The sequence below is a fragment of the Paroedura picta genome, chromosome 6 (assembly GCF_049243985.1).
Source record: "Paroedura picta isolate Pp20150507F chromosome 6, Ppicta_v3.0, whole genome shotgun sequence".
Taxonomy (NCBI): Eukaryota; Metazoa; Chordata; class Lepidosauria; order Squamata; family Gekkonidae; genus Paroedura; species Paroedura picta.
This window is the reverse complement of record NC_135374.1, coordinates 77,931,169-77,952,164: the sequence shown is the minus strand read 5'-3', so window position 1 is coordinate 77,952,164 and position 20,996 is coordinate 77,931,169. Positions and strand designations below refer to the sequence as shown.

The following is a 20,996-nucleotide window of genomic DNA, read 5'->3' as shown; positions in this document are numbered from 1 at the left end:
ACATGTCTGGGAAAGTCCCTCAAGTAGATAAAAAACCTTACCTTGTTTGTAGCTGGGCTTATTTTGTTGGTTTTGTGATTAGGCTGTGGAAGAATGGACAGAGTAAGAGAGGATATCCAAATTAAATCCATTGTCAAACCGTTCTGTGTAGAACGCAGCTGGTGCATATTGTCATGGACATGGATATGAGAGTCCTGCATAAAGTACATGCAAAGGGGCAAACTGTATATGGGAAATAGCTGTATTCTATGGATCTGGTCCATAAGTGCAGCCCACAGTTGCACCTGCAACAGGAAATGATAAGAGGAAGATAAATACTCTTTGCCAGCAGATAGGTGGGCATTCATGTTGGTCAAAGGCAGCAGAACAAAGTTTGAGTGCAGTGGCCCCATAAGTCATGGCTTGGGATGCTGGGACTCAAGGAGGGAGTTGAGCAAGAAATAAAATGTGCTTAGGATTTTGGACTAGAATTTCTTCCAAGCATATTATGATATGATATCTGAATTTACCTTGTATCAATGAAGCTATCACTCATTGAAACACAGAGCAATTGCATGAAATTCTGGTTGTGATGAATGGTAGTGAAATGTGGTCATGATAATAAACCAGTCCCTCACCAAATGTACAATTCCCACCCCTCCAGTCATCAAGCCACTGTGAATCTCCCAAAAAACAGGTAACGGAAGCCTGTAGATTTCCCTTTGATCTGCTACAAAAATCGCACAAATGCTACTGACAATTAAATGCCTTGCTATTTCAAAACCATTACTTCAGCATTCCAAAGTTAACTCTATAGAACCGCTGACAAGATGTCCATGTTTTCTCTAATCCATACTGCAATACATCCCCTTTGCTTTAATTGGCCTTAACATGTCTAGTGCTTTGTTCAATAAAATGGCTTCGCAAGGAAATCTATTTCATTTTGAAAACGGAATGAATAAATCCAAGCTGAGTTCTTGAGAGATGAGAAATGATATAAGGCCATATCATTATTGAGTAGCATTAGTTTTGTACAAACATTAATTCTAGGTAGAAATGAAACCTTGGAGGTGGGTGGGTTCTACCTGCCTCGTTCGTTCGTTTGTTCATTCATTCAAAAGGTTTCTATCGCATCTTTCAAAGCATTTCAAGATCACCCACATTAGCGGGATTTGACTGAAGATAGCGCCGTAACAGCTGGGCTTATGTCATGCTCTTAAGCCATGCTGAGGGTCAGGAGCAACCGCACCTGGCAGACCTGAGCGGATATGCAAATCTGCTCGCCGGTCGCCACAGGAACTGGGAATGGCATCCTGAGGGTTTTACAGATCCGTGGAGAGGGAGGGAGACTAAGCTCTCCGGATCAACCGTGGCATGTGCTTAAGGTCATGATGGTGCCCTTGTCGTAAATAACTTTCTAAGCCTGAAACGACCAGCTGACTCTACATTCTTCCCAGATCATCTTTTACCAGACTGACAGGAGCCGAAGTTTACAACAGTAAGGATTGAAAGCTTTCTGGCTTTTCCTTTTCTTTCCCCACAAGCTCTTCCCCCCCCCCCTCAACCAATTTACAAGTGAATTCCTTCTTTCGTCGAGTGAGAGGCTCCCAGCTAATTATACCCACTAACCAAACAAAGAGAGAGCTCAAGAAAAGAGAGACTTTAAAGTTTTGCTGGAGAGAGTTCAGTGGGGGAAGCTGACTTGATACGGAGATCGACAAACTGATAATTTTGGATCTCTCGTGCTCCCGCGAGACCTTACGAGACTTTCTGTGTATAGCTTGTGACTGCCTAGAACTATGGAAAAATTAACTAAGGCACAGCTTTTCCATTTGTTATGCGAAGGGAACTCAAAGATATTGAAAGCAGTCAATAAAGTGGAAAAGCAAATCCGAAAGACTAAGAAAGAGCTGTTAGACAGAATCGACGGTCTGGAAAAAATAGAAAACACAACTCAGCCAACAATACTTCAAACGAGAATTCAATGTCTGGAAGTTAATCAACAGGAGGGGGAGAGAGCTAGGGATGTAAAAATCCAAAGCACCTTGGAAGAACTTGGGAAAACAGATTTAAGGAAGGAAAGCACCGAAAACCTGGAAGTCTATTTAGAGCAGGAAGTGATTTGGATCAACAAAATAAAAAGAGTCTATTCAAAGGCGATAGCATGCAGGAAGCTATCAGGAGATATCTCTGTGCAACCAGAGGAAGAGATCCAGATTAATAAAATATACAGAGCCTACTTAAAGGCGACTGCAAGCAAGAATCAAGCAAGAGACTTCTTTGGCCCTGACAGAAGGACAATCAGAAATACTCTACTATGGAAAAAAACACAATTTCATTTTCTGCGACCACCTGAAGGATGTGATGAACAGTGGAGCATTCTCCTGGTTTCCTGTGGGGAAGACAGCAGCAGTAACTTTTAGGACAGGACCAATATATGAAGGGAACTGACTTTATATCATCTAAGACAATAATAGAATATATTCTTATAATAGATTATACTCTCATATGTATCAACAATTACTCTGCTAAGAAAGAAGGTAATAACTTCTAGATCAGGATCAATATGTGATGGGAACTGAATATGTATGCCAATATGTATGCTAAAAGAGGATGACAAACTATACTTCATATGTATTAACAAGACAGCAGCAGTAACTCTTAGGTCAGGGCCAATTTATGAAGGGGACTGACCTTATATCACTTAAGATAATAATAGAATATATTCTTATAACAGATCATACTCTCATATGTATTAACAATCATTTTGCTAAGAAAAATGGTAAAAACTTCTAGATTAGGATTAATATGTGATGGGAACTGAATATGTATGTTAAAAGAGGATGGCAAACCATATCAGCTGGTCGCTTTTTTCTCTTTACTTTTCTGTAAATGCTTCATATAATAATAAATAATAAAATTATTTTTAAAAAAAGATCACCCACATTAGCAATACCAAAGACAATAAATCTGTAACTTAAAACACGGCAAAATACTCACATTTTCATTAGCCAATTAGCAGCAGCAGCAATAATCAGGACATAGACCCTATACAAAATGACTACATGATAAAATATTGCTTTTTTATTACATTATGTGTGTATTTGTGTATGTCAATGAATGTTAGCCTGGAAGCACGATACCATGTCCATCGTCCAGGATCAGCACCCAGTAAGTATAAGTAGCTTCTTGGGACTCAAGTAACTCTGAAAAGTCTCAAACCAGAAGAGCAGGAGTAAGTATGTAGTAAACATTATGGAAATTACATGGGCCTTTAATCCATACTCTTATGTTATTCTCAGATCTTGAATGCTATTCTGTCTCTAAGAAAGGGGAGGGACTCTTGCCTTGGGCCTCAGAAAGAACAAGAACAGTTTGTGACAGTCATGCTGTTTTGCTATTTTTTTAAAAAAAATACTGTCTAAAAATATAACCCACACAGTGATTGTTATCACCTCTAGGTTGAGAGTGTCCTGTTATCAGTTGCTGATATTTGTGTTATGGTCTTTATAAGACACTTTCTTTGTCTTAAGATGCACAAAATCTCTAGCTGCTATGCAGCAGTCAGGGTGTTTGTAATCATTATGATTTTATATTTTGTTGCTTTGATAAATGATAGCTTTCTTTTAATAAGTAAATAATCTTTATTATTTTTGTGCATCACTGAGTGTGTAATTCATATCAGTAATACGAAACATCAATGGAGAGGTAGTGCCCTCCATTTTAATATTAAAAGAAACTTGATAACAAATGGTAAATAGCCATTTCCTCACCCTTTTTCAGACCCTTCATTGTGAAGACCAATGTAGGAAGAGATTATAGGAGGGATCCAGAATTCAGGTGCCTGTCCAAGGAGAAAGTGGATGTTACTTACCAAGGTGAGACTGACCACATGCCCCCTGGATCTCTGCCCCTCGTGGCTTTTAAAAATAGCTGATATATGGATAAAAGGACCGCTCCAGGAGATTATCAATCTCTCCCTATCATCAGTATTTTCTCAAAGGGGCTGAAGGTTAGACTTCTTCTGAAGAAATCATTGCTGGATCTTCAGGACCCTGCCAGCTACCACCCCATTTCACACCTTGTATTCTTAGGGAAGGTGGTTAAAAGGGCTGCTGCAGACCAGCTCCTGATGTATCTAGGTGAAAAATTAATCCTAGACCCATTTCAGTCCAGTTTTTGACATGGCCATGGGGTGGAGACAGCGTTGGTTGCTCTGATGGATGACTTTTGAAGGCAGCAGAATCAATGCAGATTGGCACTGCTCATGATGTTAGATCTTATGGCAGCCTTCTATGTAGACCATGAACTTTGAGCTCACTGCCTGATTGATGTTGGGATATGGGGGACAAAGCTACAGTGGCTAGTCCACTTTCTCCATGGTCAAGGACAGAGGGTTGCTATCATGGAGGACCAATCTCATTGTTGGATGCTCCAGCGTGAAGTCCCACAGGAGGTGTTCCTTTCCCTGACATTATTTAACATCTTCATGTGCCCTCTTGCCCAGCTGGTCTGAGGGTTTGGGCTTGGGTGTCACTAATATGTTGATGACATCCAGTCCTACCTCCTAATGAGTGGCTAGCCAAACTACCCCCCCCCAAACAACTTGCCAGATGTTTGGAGGCTGTGGCTGAACGGTTAAAGCAGAGTAGCCTGAAGCAACTCTCTCTTCAAAGATGGAGGTCCAGTAGCTGGGTGGAAAAAAGCTAGTAGAGTAAGCATGCCTGTCCCACTTGGACAGATAGCAACTTACCACTGCACAGATGGCCAGGAATCTGGGACTGAGATTTGATGCCTCCATTTCTATGGAGGTTCAAGTCATTTGAGTAGCTCAGTAGATGTTTTTCCATCTGTGCCAGGCTAAGCTACTGATGCACTACTGGCCCTGAATCACTTAGCCACAGTCATCCATACAATAGTCACCTCCAGACTAGACTTCTGTAACATATTCTATGCGGGCTTTCCCATGTCTCTACTCCAAAACACAGCTGCCAGAGTACTCACCAGAACACCATGGAAGGCTCCTATATGCCCTGTGCTCAGGCAGCAGCATTGGCTTCCAGTGGTATTCCAAATGAGCTTTGATGGTGCTGGTTTTGACTTGCAAGGCCATTTGCAATCTAGGCCTAACATAACTGATGGACCGCCTCCCTGAATGCACCTCCTGAAGAGCGCTACACTCTGCCAGTTCCAATAGGCTAGTGGTTCCTTGCCCAAGAGAAGCCTGCTGGCCTGTATCATATGGTGAAATGAGCTACCAGAAGAGACACAGACCCTGTTAGAACTTGTTGATTCCCATAAGGCCTGCAAGACAGAGCTCTTCCACCAAGCATTTGGTTGAGGGCAGATGGCATGGAACATCTAGAAGCCCTCCCCCTTACAATACCCTTGCAGCACCATTATAAATGGGACCAGGCAGGAACTTAGAGGATGCCAACAGTTGTCTGTAACAGTAAAGTTAGTTATTATGGTTTTATTGTACTACTGGTTTTATCTTATTGTACACTACCCTGAGACAGCTGTGCTGAGAGGGGCAGTCTATAAACCCCATAATTCATATCAAGAATGCTTTTGGGTCACCCCATATCACATGTTCAGTGGAGTTCAATGATTAGTCTTCTCTAACTATATGAGTCCTTTATCCCAGTGCATCTTTAATCATTTTGTTGCTCTACTTCAGAATGGATGTACACTTTAATATAAGCACCAAAAGTTATGTAATTGGGGGACGGGAGTTATCTGCATTAATTGTATAGTTTATATAACAGTAATGTTTTACAGTTTAATCATTTAAATTATATAGTGCTTACAACTAGGTACCTTTCAATTAATTTCTTTTTTAATCCATGAGAAATTTGTTCAGAAGTTACTGATTATACTTTTAAAAATTGTAATACATGTATGTAAAATAAATTGAAACTTTGGGGATAGAAAACTGGAAGGTAATCCTGAAGAGGCTAAAGAGTTCAGAACTTTTACCCAGTTAGCTTTAAACAGAGAACTTGTCTCCTCTGTAGGCTTGAGAAGAAAGGCAATCTGAAAACAGAACAATGACACAGCTGTGGGAGGGAGGCAATTATGGCAATTAGTTCCGTTGGAAGTAAGACTTCAGAACAAAAAGCACCCTAAGGCTTGGACCAATATCTGTGGTTTGCTCAACAACAGGCCATTCAAGAAGGCTGCCACAGTTCCTCCCCCCATTTTTACAAAAAGAGGTACCACTTAGGATACACGTATCTGTCATAAATGCCTTGTGTATGGGGAAAGTTGTCAGAAATGTTCAGATTCTATCAGTTTATGCAGATGGGGTCGTAGGGGTTTCCCTCAATCTTTGTTCCATTTTTACTCCATTATTTAGACATTCTTTCTGAATAGTTTCTATTGCAGGATTCACAATAATTTCACTTTTTACATTCAAGCACATTCAAGCACATTTTACATTCAAGCACATTACATCATTGGCTCTTTGAACTTTTTATTCAGCTGCAAAGAGGTATTGAAAATGAGAATTCAGATTTGTCAAGCTGTTGAATGTACTGCCTGTCACTCAGAATTGCTGAAGTAAAGGCACATATTAATATTCTTTGTAAAATGTAAACAGAAATATCTAAAGGGTTCCACTAGCAAAACTAAGGAAAAAATCTTGAATGTAGCTCCTAGAGAACATGCATCAAGTCTGCTGATCAGTCAATGAATTGGTCTGCTTCGTACTGTCTTGCTTGGCTATCATAACTGTGTTTGCACTACCAGGGTAGAATTAAAGATGTTAACACTTCTTGATTACTCTTTGGTTACTGGATGAGAAACTTTCTAGGTGGGGCAGCTGTTAGGAATTCTTAATTGAGTTCTGTGGGTGTGAGAGGAAGGAGAGATTGGAAAATTGATGAGATTAGTGCTAGTTCTTAGAGAGCCTATTGACCCAAAAGTATGCATCTCTTTTGAGTGGGAAGAGAAAGCCATTAGTGAGTCAACCCCTATAATCTCACAGACTCTAATCTTAATGTCCAGGTATGTTCCAGAGATTGACATCAATTCCTGCTGGGGAGTAGACAGTGCATTTTAGCACTTTAAGATGCAACTGAAATGTATTCTTTATAAATGTCCATTCCAGCCAGGCAGTGTACTGAAAATTATATCTGAATTATGACTGAATCAGGGTTAAATTATAACCCAGGGTTCTTGGGTTTTGTGTATGCTGCTTATAAACTACCTCTCAATGTGAGGAGAGATCTGGCTACTAACTTATACACGCTGCTAGAATTATTCTACATTGAACATATGTATACTAACTCTCTGGATGAATTCAGTAGATATAATATTAATATTTTAACTTCTGACAGAAGTCTGTGTTTAGAGAAGATCTAGCTGTTGCCTTAGTTCTATAACAACTTCTCACAGTTACAGTACGTTCCTTCTCATGTTATATTGACCTGTATTTGAGGATATGTCTAACTGGGGTGAGAAATTTGCATTCATAGATGAGAAATGTGGCAATATTCTTGTTAAAATGTCTACCCTAAATGTACAGTCCCATAATAATATATTTGATTGAATTCAATTTGTAAATGCAGAGAGATGCCAATTGTATTTAATATGCAAACCAGCTCTTTATCTGATCACCTTAAGGTAGCCTGTATTCCTAAAGGAGTACGTGTCCTAAAAGTACCTACCTTATTCAGTATCAATAAGAAAGAAAAAATAGACTGTTTCCTCAGTAAATGTCCATACTATTTGATGCTTTTATTAATTTAACAGTTTTCAAAGGAAGTGGATGCTATAGACATAAAAATAACTGAAATTAAGAATAATTTGTAATCCCAATGCATAAATGACCAATTTGTGAGCCTTACCAACTGCAACTAAAAAAAAAAATTCATACTAGTAGAAAAGCCCTTTCTGCTAGCCTCTTCCCCCTCAGGGCAGCCCTGCTGAGGCCAAGGCCCCGGCATTGGTTAGGGCTCCCTCCCTCCCTCCCTGACTCCGGCAACCCTGCCAAGGTCTCATGAAACCCCAGCTGCTCGGGGCAGTGGGAGTGCTGGCAGGGCCTCTCTCCCCCCAAGACTGTGGCCAGGGCTGCTGTGGGTGGGGGGACCACTGGTGGGGGCTGCCTCCCTCTCCCCAGATCCTGCTCACTTCCTGGCTTATCATGGGCCATTCATTGGAAGGACAGCCAATCAGGTAGGTGATGATTTCCAACTCCTCCAATCACCCCAGTCGGGCTTTATTTATGTAACAGATTCCCTGGTGCCCTAAATATAACATTGGCAAGTAACAGCATTTAGTATGTGTCAGAATAAATGAACACAGAAGTAATATCAGGAGTGCTGTTCTATCTGTGTCTATAGTTTTCCATTTTATTACAGAACATTATACACAAAATTTCTATTTCTGAAGGTTCCTGACAGACCTGAATAGCTATTTAAAATTTTGTCTTTAGAGACTAAATATAGTTTTTTACAAACCACCACATACATCTGTTCTTGGAGTTTTTTTTCTGTTGAAGATATATCTATACATTTAATGTTATACTTGATTACTAGCTGAAAAGCCCATTGCACTCAGAAATGCAATGGGCACTAGTGGGCAACGGCAGATAGAGAGGGATAAGAGGGGGGATGTACTGGAAGTGATGTTGGCATTGGCGGCGAGGAGGTCGTTGGCGGCCAGGCCGGCGGCAAGGTAGGCGAGCTGCGGCGGGCACGTGGATGGCTGGTGGCTGGCGGCCGGCGGAGAGGGTGGTGGCCAGGCAGTCACGGGGGTCATGACAGGTCCATGCCACGCAGTGAGCGGCCAGGGAGCGTGGCGCTTGGCTCCGCAGGCGGGAAGGGCTCTGTCAAGGCAGAGGCTCCATGGTGTGTGGGTGCTGGGCCGCGGGGCGCCACTGGCGAGAAGCTGTGTGTGGAGCAGGTGGCTCCATGGCAGGCGGGCAGAGGGCCGTGGGGCGGCGGCAGTGGTGGGCATGGCTGTTGGGAGCAGCCGCCTTGGTGACGGGCAGGCGAAGAGCTGCATGGCACCTCGCAGCCTGGAAGGAGGCGAGTTGGCCAAGTGGAGGCCTCGGTGGCCAGGAGGTGTGTGGCGGTGAGGTTTGGCGAGCGGTGCCACACAGCTGGGGGAGGCGGGCACTGTAGGGATGGTCCCAATCCAGAGGCCCAGTCCGGATTGGCCTGCTGCCTGTGGATTCCGGGGGCCAGACAGACCCGGACAGCAGAGCATAGACCCAGGCAGCAGAGCGTAGACCCGGATAGTGCCACCCAGATGGCTCTTCCAACTTTATTTAAGAGCCAGTGGTAAAGATTATGTGACTATTTTTCCTCATGTTACAGGAAAAAAATAGTAGATATTTATCTTCTCAATGGATTGTACTCGATGGTGAGTTCTTTGGTCATCCTTTCAAATTCATGTAAAATTTCCCTATTCTGTATAAATTGATAGCATTTGAATTGTTTGTTGATCAAGTGATGATAATACTAAACTGACGAAGGTATAAATCAAAATGTTTTTGGTTCTTCAAGCAAATTCTGCAATCCATTAAACATTTTAGTGAAGAAAATGATACAATTTCTACAATTAATTGGTATTTCTGTATTTATCTGCATGTATTAACACACTGTGACCACCTCATGAGAAGGAAGGACTCCCTGTAGAAGAGCCTAATGCTGGGAGCGATTGAGGGCAAAAGAAGAAGGGGACAACAGAGAATGTGGTGGCTGGACGGAGTCACTGAAGCAATCGGTGCAAGCTTAAATGGACTCCGGGGAATGGTAGAGGACAGGAAGGCCTGGAGGATCATTGTCCATGGGGTCGTGATGGGTCGGACACGACTTCGCAACTAACACTGTATATGCTCATTATTTTACTCATAGTTACGCTGTGTGTTCCTTCTCTTGTTCTAGTAACTACCTGGAGGTTGGCAAACCTAGCCTGTACTGTTTTGATCTTCTCTTTAAAAAAGCTTGTTGGTTGACTGTTCCATTGTCATTGCTTTGTTAGCTACTTTGAGTCTAAGAAGATAAGGTGTCCTTTAAATCTTTAAATTTATTAAATAAACAGATTCACCAAACTTAACAGCACTGTCTTTTGTTACTAGATGCATTAGAAAGGGTGAAAATTTCATATCTCTTTTTAAAGACATGCTATCAGAAACTGAGACGCATTTAAGAGGCATTCAAAATTGGGCCTTTCCCCATTAACTGTATCTGTACCTCCATTGCTGTCTTGCTTAGATGAAGTTGTAATGGTCCCACACCTCCAAAATGTGCTTTGCCAATCCGGGAATGTAACAACTACATCAATCCTTTATCTTTATTGATCTTGTGCACAGTCATTTTGTGGATATTGTTCTCTGAATCTGTATCTTGGCGCCACTTCTTCCTGTCTTCAGTTTCTCTGAGAGTCCCAACCCAGTATAACTGATAACCATCATTACAAGGCTGCTCTTACGAGTGTACTGTGTCTCCTTCGTGGTTGACTTTATTGAGCCATCTCATTTGGGTTGGGTAGTACTTGAGTAATGACACAAAAATAAAGGCATTAATTGCCTCAACATTTGTAAACTGTAGAAGAGCTTACTTAGCAGTTTAAAATCAGATCCAGATGCACTCATCGCTTGCCTTAATAGGTTTTGGAAACCAAGAAAAGAGGATAGGCAATAGCTCTGTTGTCCTTCATGGCATGGGTCCAAGGTAAACATGCATATAAAAATGATACTGGTGAGCTCATTATGCTGTGCTTTGAGCCAAAAGTACTATTTGTGTACATAACACTGGGTGCATGTTTTACAACAATGGGATCTTTTTCCAGAAATGAGAAAGTAACAAGAGTAACTAAGGAATACTAAATTACTATAATCATTTTTTACTCATTAGCTTGTCTTTTGCAACACTAGATAAGGCTGTGGCAGTGGCTTGATTGCTGTTGTAACTGTTGACCTTTTCCCTGCGGAAACAGTTATACCAGCAACAAATATTCCAAGTAGAAAATATGTCCCATTAAACCAACTTAATTTGGTATCATTAATGAATACCAGGATCTGAGGCCCATATTATGCAAGAAATGCAATTTCTGATGTCTGTCAGCTTCTCTAATTCTCTATATTTGGTGGATCAAAAGTTTCATCCTAACCATTTTTAACCACTGATTCGTTTTTATTAAAATGTGTCCAGAGAATAGAATGCATTTTTGGCATTATCAAAATATTATAACTCTTTTATATATATAAAACCTACCTCTTGATGTATTCAAGGGAATTTACAAATCAATACTATTAATTATATAAAAGTACATTTTTGAGCTGAATAAAAGATTGCGGTTTAATCAATACAGCCCTACATAATCCAAATCTCATGTATCCTAGGTTGTGTGACCCTCCCTGAAATTGCAGATAGTTCAAACAGGACTCTTTTCCAATGTATTTGGAAGGAAGTCTTTTTCAGTAGCTGCCCATGAGTTTTAAAATGATCTTGTGCAAGCAACTAACTTGACTTTCCTCTCTGTTTGCATTTTTTAGGGCAGAACGATGCATTTTATTCTGGCTGGGCTGTGGAAACTGAGGTCTGACTCCAATTGTTTTGCTGCTCTGGTTGTTAGCGGTCAGACCCCTCTTGTCTCTGAGGGGCAGTTTATAGATAGAAAATCATAAACACCCTTCCTATGATAATATTTAAAATATCACAAAGAATGCACTGCCTGGGCCAAAGTGTCAAAAAATGGATGTCAGCCAGGACAAGTCTGGCCATAAAGTTTAGAATGTGTGGGAAGGAAGAACTGACGCACTAACAACCTCTTCCCCACCCCTGGGATATGCCTCATTTAGGACAATAGGCCTTCCAATAATATGGTAATGATCTTACTTAGTCACTGACTTTGTATTTTGATGCTTTAATAATGTATCAGTTCTGCCAGGGTCTTCTGTAAATCAAGATGGAAAAAAGAATCCTTACCACATCTTGTAGTCTGGTTAAATAAATTAATGGAATATGAGTCAATGGCAAAAATTACATATTTGATACAAAACAGATTAATACCAGATTTTAATATAAAGTGGATTCTGTATCGACTGATATAATGAGATGGAAAGAAATAATTGACTTATATGAGATGTATGTAATCTATAGAAATATAAACTTGGGGAGTGATGACAGGTACAATGAAAAATATATAAGACATATCATCTTAATATTTATAGTAAATAGAATACATAGTATTCTTTTCTTTTCTATATTTGTATTCTTTTTCTGAATAAATATTTTTTTACAAAAAATATCAATTCTATTTACATTTCTATATTTTTATTTTTATTCTTGTAATTTTTCGTTCATGTAATCCACCATGAGTCAACAGAAGAAAGGCAGAAAACAATCCAAATATAAATAAATAAATTCATTAGTTCCCCTTCTTAAGCAGTACTTAACATTTTTCTCAAGACTGATAGTTTCCCAACCAATATTAAGACCAGGGGTAGTCAAACCGTGGCCCTCCAGATGCCCATGGACTACAATTCCCATAAGCTCTGCTGTCAGGGGCTCATGGGAATTGTAGTCCATGGACATCTGGAAAGCTGCAGTTTGACTACCCCAGACTAAGACTCATGGAGAACCATTATTACCTAGACCAATTTCTCACAGAGGCGCAATACTCACACTGCCTCCTGCTTGCAAACACATGGTTGTAAGCCTCATGGATGCAAGCCTCCTCACAGGAGACCCCTTCTGCATTTCCCCTCTGCCTTGTCACAGCTTTTTGCCACCCAACGAGGTGGCAATGGAAAACAAGTTAAACTTCTCCTTCCCATTCCTCAGCTTGTCAATCACAGTAATCCACCAATCAAAGCACAGTGGTTGTCTCGGGGACAACCACTTCCTCCCCCCCAAACTTCCTCCCCCCCAAGCCCCAAAATTAATTTTTTTTAAAGTGCACCTCCGCATTGCTATGTGGTAATGCCACAAGGTAAATGCATTTTTAATTTAAAAAAATTAACACTTCTGCATTGCTATGGAGAAATGCCACAATAATAAACCATTCACCCCCTTTTGGGGGGTTATGATGTTTTGGACTCTATTTATGTTTGGGTAAACCCCAAAGAGAGATTGTGTGGAAACGGTAGGCTTAAAAATAAAGAGCACAGACACCTGGCTGATCAGGAGAGGGCTGCTTCATCAGGCGCCCCCTCCTCACTGCCAAAAAACACAAATGGGACTGGATTTTGCCTGCCTAATCCCAAAAAGACCGTAGACACATTAGGGAACATTTTATGTTAACTTATTCAAAGTAGCTTTGTGGTCCCATGGTAATGTGGACCGTGCCATTTTTAAAAAAACAATTTTGGAACAGGAAATGGAGAGAGGAGGGCAGGTCCAAGGACAGGCAAAACACTACAGGGACTATCACACGTTTTTTCCTCCACACAGGCTTGCCCTGGTTGCTCCTTGATGTGAAATGAGAGAACAAGTGGCAAATCCAGTTTTGGCAATTTCTGTTATCTCAAAGCAAATCTGGGCAAAACTTGAGCCAGCTCCTGGACAGCCTCGGGATGCAGATGATGTCATGTGGAAGACACTCTAAAACCCACCAGCAACCAGAGACTGTCCAGGGGCAGATTCCTTGTGTAGAATCGGTCCTATACTGCAACCTCCCAAACCCCATTATGCTTCTCCAAATTCATTGTCTGTTACAGTTTTATTACGGTCATAGACCAGCATAAGAAACATCCATTAAAACCAGGAATTAAAACATCTTAAAATATAGAGAATACAAAAGGTAGAAAATACAAAAGGTAGATAGACACAGCTGTCCAGATTCATTTAAAACAGACCATTCTATTACGAATTTTGATCGCTGCTGCGCAGAACTTAGCAACTCTATAAGTTGTGTTGTTTTCTATATCTGCAAGCAGCAGAGAAATGTAAAATTCTCCTGAGCACCCTGGGAATCTGCCTAGCAATGGAAGAATTAGACTAGTTCGAATCTCATTATAGAATCGACATTGAAAGAGAACATGTTCCATGGTTTCTACATGCCCAGAGCCACAGGTGCATTTCCTTTCAGTATAGGGTATTTTCTTATATTTTCCTTGTAATACCACTGAAGGGAAGGCATCGCAGCGTGCCAAAGTGAAGGCCCTCCTATGACTAGGTACTTCAAGCTTGGCCAGATATGTCATAGGGTAAGATGAATATCTATTGGGTTCACTAATAATGAAAGATGGGTTATTCGCTAGGTCCTGTTGGCGTTCTATGTCGGTCAATCTCTGCTTAACAACTTCTTTGGCCTGATCATATCCCATACTCAGTAGGAGCTCAGGAGAGAACCCCAAGAGTGTGATTTTAGTTCTGATGTTTCATTGCCAAGATGATTGATAGCCATCCTCAGTTGTTAGTGGGGCAAGGCCACGAGGGGAAAAGGACAGTCTAAGCCAGTAATTTAAAGCAGTCAGCCATACTCTAGCCTCCATCTTCATGAAACCTGTCTCAAGTCTCAGAGTAACATTGGAGACACACTTTGGCACTTGAAGAGCAGATCTTAAAAATTTAGATTGAACCCTCTCTAAAGGGGCCAAGTTTGAGGGGGTGCCCAACTGTGTGCCATATAATAGTTGTGACACTGCCTTGGCTTCAAATAATTTGAGTGCTGCAGGTATATATTGTCCACCTTTTGATCGAAAAAACTTAAGAATGGCATTTGCACTTTTCTGTGCGTTGTTGGCCACATAGTCCCCATGGGCTTTCCAGCTACCAGAGGTCTGAATTCATTGTCTAGCTCTAGAAGATCTCATCAAGTTATTGTTTTGGGACTTAATATATCAGACTGCCTCGGGGAACATTTTCCCTATATCACCTAGCCATCAGTATGTAAATGTGGGCGTGTTTTACTAGATTCTTCACACACCTCCACTTGCACATGGCCCTGCCTACTCTTCTTGTAAACTGCTGATCATTTTGCTGCTGAATCTAAAAACCTCTGTCTTCTAGACTGGTAAATATCACCTTGTCTAAAATTGCTCTCTTCTCTGCTCCTTGATTTCCTCTTAGCAAGTCTTTTGTATTTGTGTGTGTGTGTGTGTGTGTTGCAGTGTGTTTTGTGTGGGATGTACCCCCCTATTTCCCTTTAACAAAAGTCTTTCTGGTCAAATATCTGACAAGTTTATTTCAAGAGTATTCTAAAGGAACAATCCCTGTAAACATTGGTGGAGATCCCAGTTACCCAGCTCACACTACAACTTCATCCTTATCCATTGTTGTTCCTCTATATACAGCCTAGGGGGTGGGACGTATCCGGCTGTCCAAGTTGGAAAAGGGCCAATCAGGGTGCAGCCAGCTTTGTCCTGATTGGCCCTGCCCCTGTGGCTCCCACCCTCCGGCCCTGGACTCTAGCCTCTTTGCTCTCAGATGCCTCAGTGCCTGGAGCCAGCAGCAGGTAAGGGGAGAGGCCCTGGGCAAAGGGTTGTGGTGGAGGGCTAGCTAATGAGGGCCTCCTGGCCTGCTGACTGCCTGCTAAGGAGCTCTGTCTTGGCCTTGCTAACGGGCTGCCCAGCCCCCGCCCGCCCCACTTGATTTGGCTGTGAGCTGTGGCCTAAAGCCACCTTAAGCTGCTTAGCCAGGGGCCAGGCAAGGGGGCCCTTTCAGGGCCCGCTCTTAGGAACGGGCTTTGAAGCTAGTTAAAAGATAATTCCCACAATGAATTAGGCGACTGCCGATTGAGTAACATGTTGATTCAGTGTTTGGGTTTTATGGTTGTGGTTTTATTGTACCATGCTCATTTTATAGTTTTATTTGCTGCTTCTATGTTACTTTCATTTTTAAAAATAAAAAATAAAAAATAGGACAGGTTTCTTAAGAGTAATTAAACAAACCCTGATTCATATACTTGCTCTTCTATGAAATAGTCTCAGTACTCTTGTGCAAACCTTTCCCCTTCTCACAGGCTTACTGTGAGCCTGAAAAGGCAATGTGAGCCACATAAAAACAGGTGAGGAAAAATATAACAGCATTGACCTCAATGCTGCAGGCCAGCCAGATCATTTAGATGTCAGTAGGTAAACAGGGTTGGCCCTGGTTAGTATGTGGGTGGGACACCACCAAGGAAGTCCAGGGTTGCTATGCAGAAGTAGACAATGACAAAAACCCACTCTTGGTCTCTTGGCTTGAAAACCATACAGGATTGGCTGTGACTTGACAACACTTTCCACCAACAAAGTTGTTCCATGCCTTAAGTATTCAGTCCTTAACAAAAACAAAGCTGTTTGCATTTACTATTCTGGGATATTTCTAATTTTAGCAAAATTTGTCATTAGTTTTCACACAAGATGAAATAATTTAAGATATTATTATGGTATTTTGCCACCTAAAACACATTTACGTTGTTGCTGCAATGTTCTTTGTTTTATTCATTAATATAAACACATGTCTGCTTTAGAGCTCTGGAAATCACCTGAGTGTTTATGATATGTTTTTAATTGTGTCCACTGAAATTAGCATTCCAACGAACTATTCTCAGACCCATTAATGCACTGATAATTGTGGTTCCTTGTAAATAGATATCTATGATGCCAGTCAAGCACAATTTCCAGTTTATTCATTGGTTTCTCAAAAATTCTGACAGAATAAATCATTAGAATAGCTGCTTTGTACACGACGAGTCCCTTGCCAAAAGGGGACAAGGTGAAGAGGTGGGTTGGGGTGGAGGAGGTTTAATCAGCAGATGCCCAATACAAATCCTAGCCCTCATTTGTTTTGTGAAGCCAGTGCGGACCTTGAATGGGAAACAGAATTTAAAAACAAACAATGGAAGGATTTAAAACATAGTATTTAGCTTAAATAGTAAAGTGGTGGGGAAAGTACAGCTATAGGATGACCTCTGAACACTGGGATTAAGAATGATTAAACTGGCTGTTGAAGGGTTTAATCAAAGATCTACATTAAGGATAAGCAAAACACTGTGAGAATTGGGAAACTTTTATTTCAAAGGTCATTTAACAATATCTGTTCCTTGGCCTCTGGTCACTTCCTATTGTTCTCTCAGGGACTATCCAACTGACTCAGACTCACAAAGGACAAAATGGCAGCTATCCTTTTTGAATTCTTGAGGCTCAGAAGTGCTTTGTGAAAAAAGGACAGTATTGATCGAGGACAATGGGTGTGGTCGGGCCCCTTACGTGGCCTTTTTGTGGAAATGCCAAAAGACCTTCGTTTAGGGCTGCAAGTGACAGTGCAAGTGACAGTGCTAAAAGAAAAGATAAAAAGCAATGGTCAGGGTCAAGTTTGTTTCAATGACCATTCAGGAAAGAGTGGAAAAGTTGATGGAGAATTTAAATTCTTTTCAATTTAGAATTATGAAAGTCATTTCATTGCATCTTCTGTTTAATGATGCATATATCACACTCAAATCATTGATGATTTGTATTGTAAAAATTGGACTTTTAAATGTTATTTATTTACTTCATTTATATACCCATCTTCCTTTCCAATAGGGACAAAAGAGGCTGACACCCTTCTCCTCAGAATCCCCAGCAAACTTCCAGGGATTTGACCCTGGATCTCTTAGGCGCTAGTGTGGCCCTGTAACACCACACCACACCATATCACTGCAGAGTCAGATTACCTTTATTGGCATAAAATGGCAAAGCATAAAACTAAAATTTTAAACAATTCCAGTTAGATTCCATCGTGGAAAGATTTTCATTTTAAATTGCCAGCAAAGACTTCACTACTTTTACAATAATTGCTGAGTCCCTCAGCAATACAGTTTCACCATTGTATTGAGTGAAAAAGATGAACAACATTTTAAAAGCGCACAATATATCCATTTTTAAAAAATTTATGACCTAATATATGGCTCTGAATGGGACCCCATTGCAAGTTACAAATTTAAATAAAAGTCTCATGGAAAAGAAGAAGACAAATGGAAGAGAAGGAAAGAAAAGGAGGCTTCATTTAGCTAGATCAGTGGTCCGCAACCTTTTTCAGGTTGGCAGGTCCACGCACACGTGTTTGTGGGCCCACCAGGAGCACAAACGAGCATGCACAGCACTTCCGCGCATGCGCGCATGCGTGGCAGGTCCGCGCATGCGCATTTGCGACCCCACTGGGTGGAAACGCGTATGCACAGACCTGCCGCGCATGTGCGTTTGCGCCAGCGGCCACGCTTCCCTCTCCCCCCCCCTCCCGCAGAAAAAAGCTTGCCAGGCCGCAAGCTAATCGGTTGTTTTGGCGGCCGATTTGCTTGCGGCTTGGGAAGTTTCTCACTGCGGGGGGCGCGGGGAGAGGGAGCCGTGGCCCAGTGCTGAGGGCTTCGCGGCCGGTGGTTGGGGACCACTGAGCTAGATCATACTAACCCCTTGGAAGATTGGTCTAAGCAGACAAAATAGTGTCTCTGGGTAGAATGAAACATTCAGGGCTTGCTTGAGAGTTACTTTTCAAAATGTAAATTCTGGCTACAGAAACAGGTTTGTTAAGAAGGTATCAGGGGAAAAATTGTGTCAGACAACACAAGAGGGGAGAATTCACAAGAAGAATTGGTGACTGGATTGTCTGGTGCAACAGTAAACAGCTTTGAAAGGCATTTGCCGCTGGAGGCGATTGCTTTGCTACTAGCGATGGCCTAGTAGTGTAGCAAACATGGACAATGCTTTATGGTCTTTTCTTGCTCCAAATATTGTCTTGGATGACAAGCTTAACAGAGCCTCATGGTAAGCAAGTGTTTCTCTCAGCCATAGAATCATAGAGTTGGAAGGGTCACTCCAGGGTCACCTAGTCCAACTCACAGTGACCCCACAGTGACCCCACTACCCACAGTGACCCCAATTTCATGCCCAAGTGATCTCCCCACCAAAAATCTCCAGAATTCTACTGGCCTGGTGGGAATTAGCCTACCATCCCACAGTGGCAATCAGCAATTCCCTGGGTATGCAAGAAAGGGCCACAAGAGACAAACACTGGCACATCCCTTTGTCCCCGTGCCCCCCGGAAAATCTGTCTATGTTCATAAACTCAGCATTTCTATCAGATGACTATCTAGCCTCTGCTTATAAACTTCCAAAGAAGGAGAACCCACCGCCTCCCGAGGAAGCCTGTTCCACCAAGGAACTGCTCTAATTGTCAAGAATTTCTTCTGGATGTTAAGCTGAAAATACTTTTGAATTAATTTGAACCCATTTGTTCTGGTCTGACCCCCTGAGGCAACAGAAAACAACTCTGCTCCGTCTTCTCTAAAACAGCCCTTCAAGTATTTGAAGATGCTTATCATATCACCTCTTAGTTGTCTTATCTCCAAGCTAAACAGACCAAGATCCCTCAGTCTTTCCTCATACGACTTGTTCTCCAAACCCCTCACCATCTTCATAGCCCTCCTCTGGACACGCTCCAGTTTCTCTACATCTTTCTTCAGTTGTGGTGGCCAAAACTGAACACAGTACTCCAAGTGTGGTCAAACCAAAGCGGAGTAAAGCAGTAACATTACCTTACATCATCTGGACATTATACTTCTTTTAATACAGCCTAAAATCCCATTTGCCTTTTTAGCTACTGAGTCACACTGCTGACTCATGTTCAGTATCTGGTCTACTAAGACCCCCAGACCTCCTTTTCACATGTACTACTGCCAAGACAACTCTCGCCCATCCTATAGTGATGCATATGGTTTTTTCTACATAAATGTAGAATTTTACATTTATCACTATTGAAATTCATTTTAGCTCAGTTTTCTAGCCTGTCAAGATCATCTTGTATTCTGATTCTGGCTTCTGGTGTGTTTGCTACTCCTCCCAGTTTAATGTCATCTGCAAATTTAATAAGTACCCCCTCTATTCCTTCATCCAAATGGGCCTCACCCCATCATGGGTAAGTTCATCCAAATCATTTATTAATATGCTGAACAACACAGGGCCCAGGACAGATCCCTGAGGCACTCCGCTCCTTGCTCTAGTAAGATTTGTAGAAAGGTGCAGTAATGAGGAAGTGACATCTGAAGCTGCTGTTATTCCCCAGGAAGGCCTCTTAAGTGCCTAGTCATAGTACATTTTCCTCATGCCCTTTCCATGTCTGCCTTTTGACAGATGTACACTGGAAGCCTTCCTTGAGGCCATGAGAGGTCAAGGAAATGGCACAGAGGGAAGGTTTATGCCCTGGTGCAAATACGAAGTACACAAACAAAAAAATCCCAGGTCCTCAAGGAAACTTGTACAACATGATCAACAACAAAAGGATCCTATAGTGAATAACAATTTTAACTTGTGTACTTGAGAATCTGCTACCATGAAAAAATATTGAATATACTAATAACTTGTAAACAAATAAGATGAACATTCAATTCAATGTGTGTGTGTGTATCTGAGAGTAATAGTGTCTGGAAGTTGTGGGGTGGGGGGAGGTAATTCATAGAAAGTACTTAAAGAAGGAAACTAGGGAGAAGGCGGAGCCATGGCACTTGGATAGCTCGAATACTTCGAGCTCCTGTTCCACTGAGGGTCAATCGCTGCTGTGATTGACAGAATCGGGTTTTGGGTACGATAACCCACCCTTAAATCTTCTCAGGAATTCCTTGTGAATCTCTGGGGCCTCTCTGTTCCGCAGGGAAATTAATCTCCCACTGGAACGTAAGCTCAGTGTGCACAGGGTCCAGCAAGCGCCGTCCGCCATCTTAAAATCTTTTTTCCTTTTCTTCCTTTTTCAACTCTGCAATCTACAAAGCTTATTTTAATCTACAAAGCTAATTGGATACCTCCCAGCAAGACCTTCGACTCACCACAACTCTGGAGTGAAAACATCTGGCAGACATCAGATCGAGCCTGCAAACAGTGAGTGGGGTTTCCCTCGGCACCTTCTTCCCTGGAATGAACTCTCGGCGTGGAGAGTTGCTCTCGCTAATCCAAACAAGCCAGACTGACAGGACTGTCTGATAATACTGAGGGGGGGAAGCTGCCAGATTCCAAGATACTGAATCATTAATCAACGCAGAGATGCAAGTGCTTTTCCGCTTCTCCGTCTTTACTTTTCCCCCGTTTCTGGCTCTGCTTGATGCCACCT

General features: G+C 41.8%; 1 long non-coding RNA gene across 1 annotated transcript in view; it reads right to left on the bottom strand.

The window, feature by feature from the left end:
* Nucleotides 1–3,818, bottom strand: part of LOC143840122 (uncharacterized) — a 63,199-nt gene extending 59,381 nt beyond the window's left edge. Inside the window, exon 1 of the long non-coding RNA XR_013232036.1 lies at nucleotides 3,753–3,818. This is a non-coding gene — a long non-coding RNA (uncharacterized LOC143840122). The remainder of the gene's footprint in view (nucleotides 1–3,752) is intronic.
* Between the last annotated feature and the right edge of the window lie 17,178 nt (nucleotides 3,819–20,996).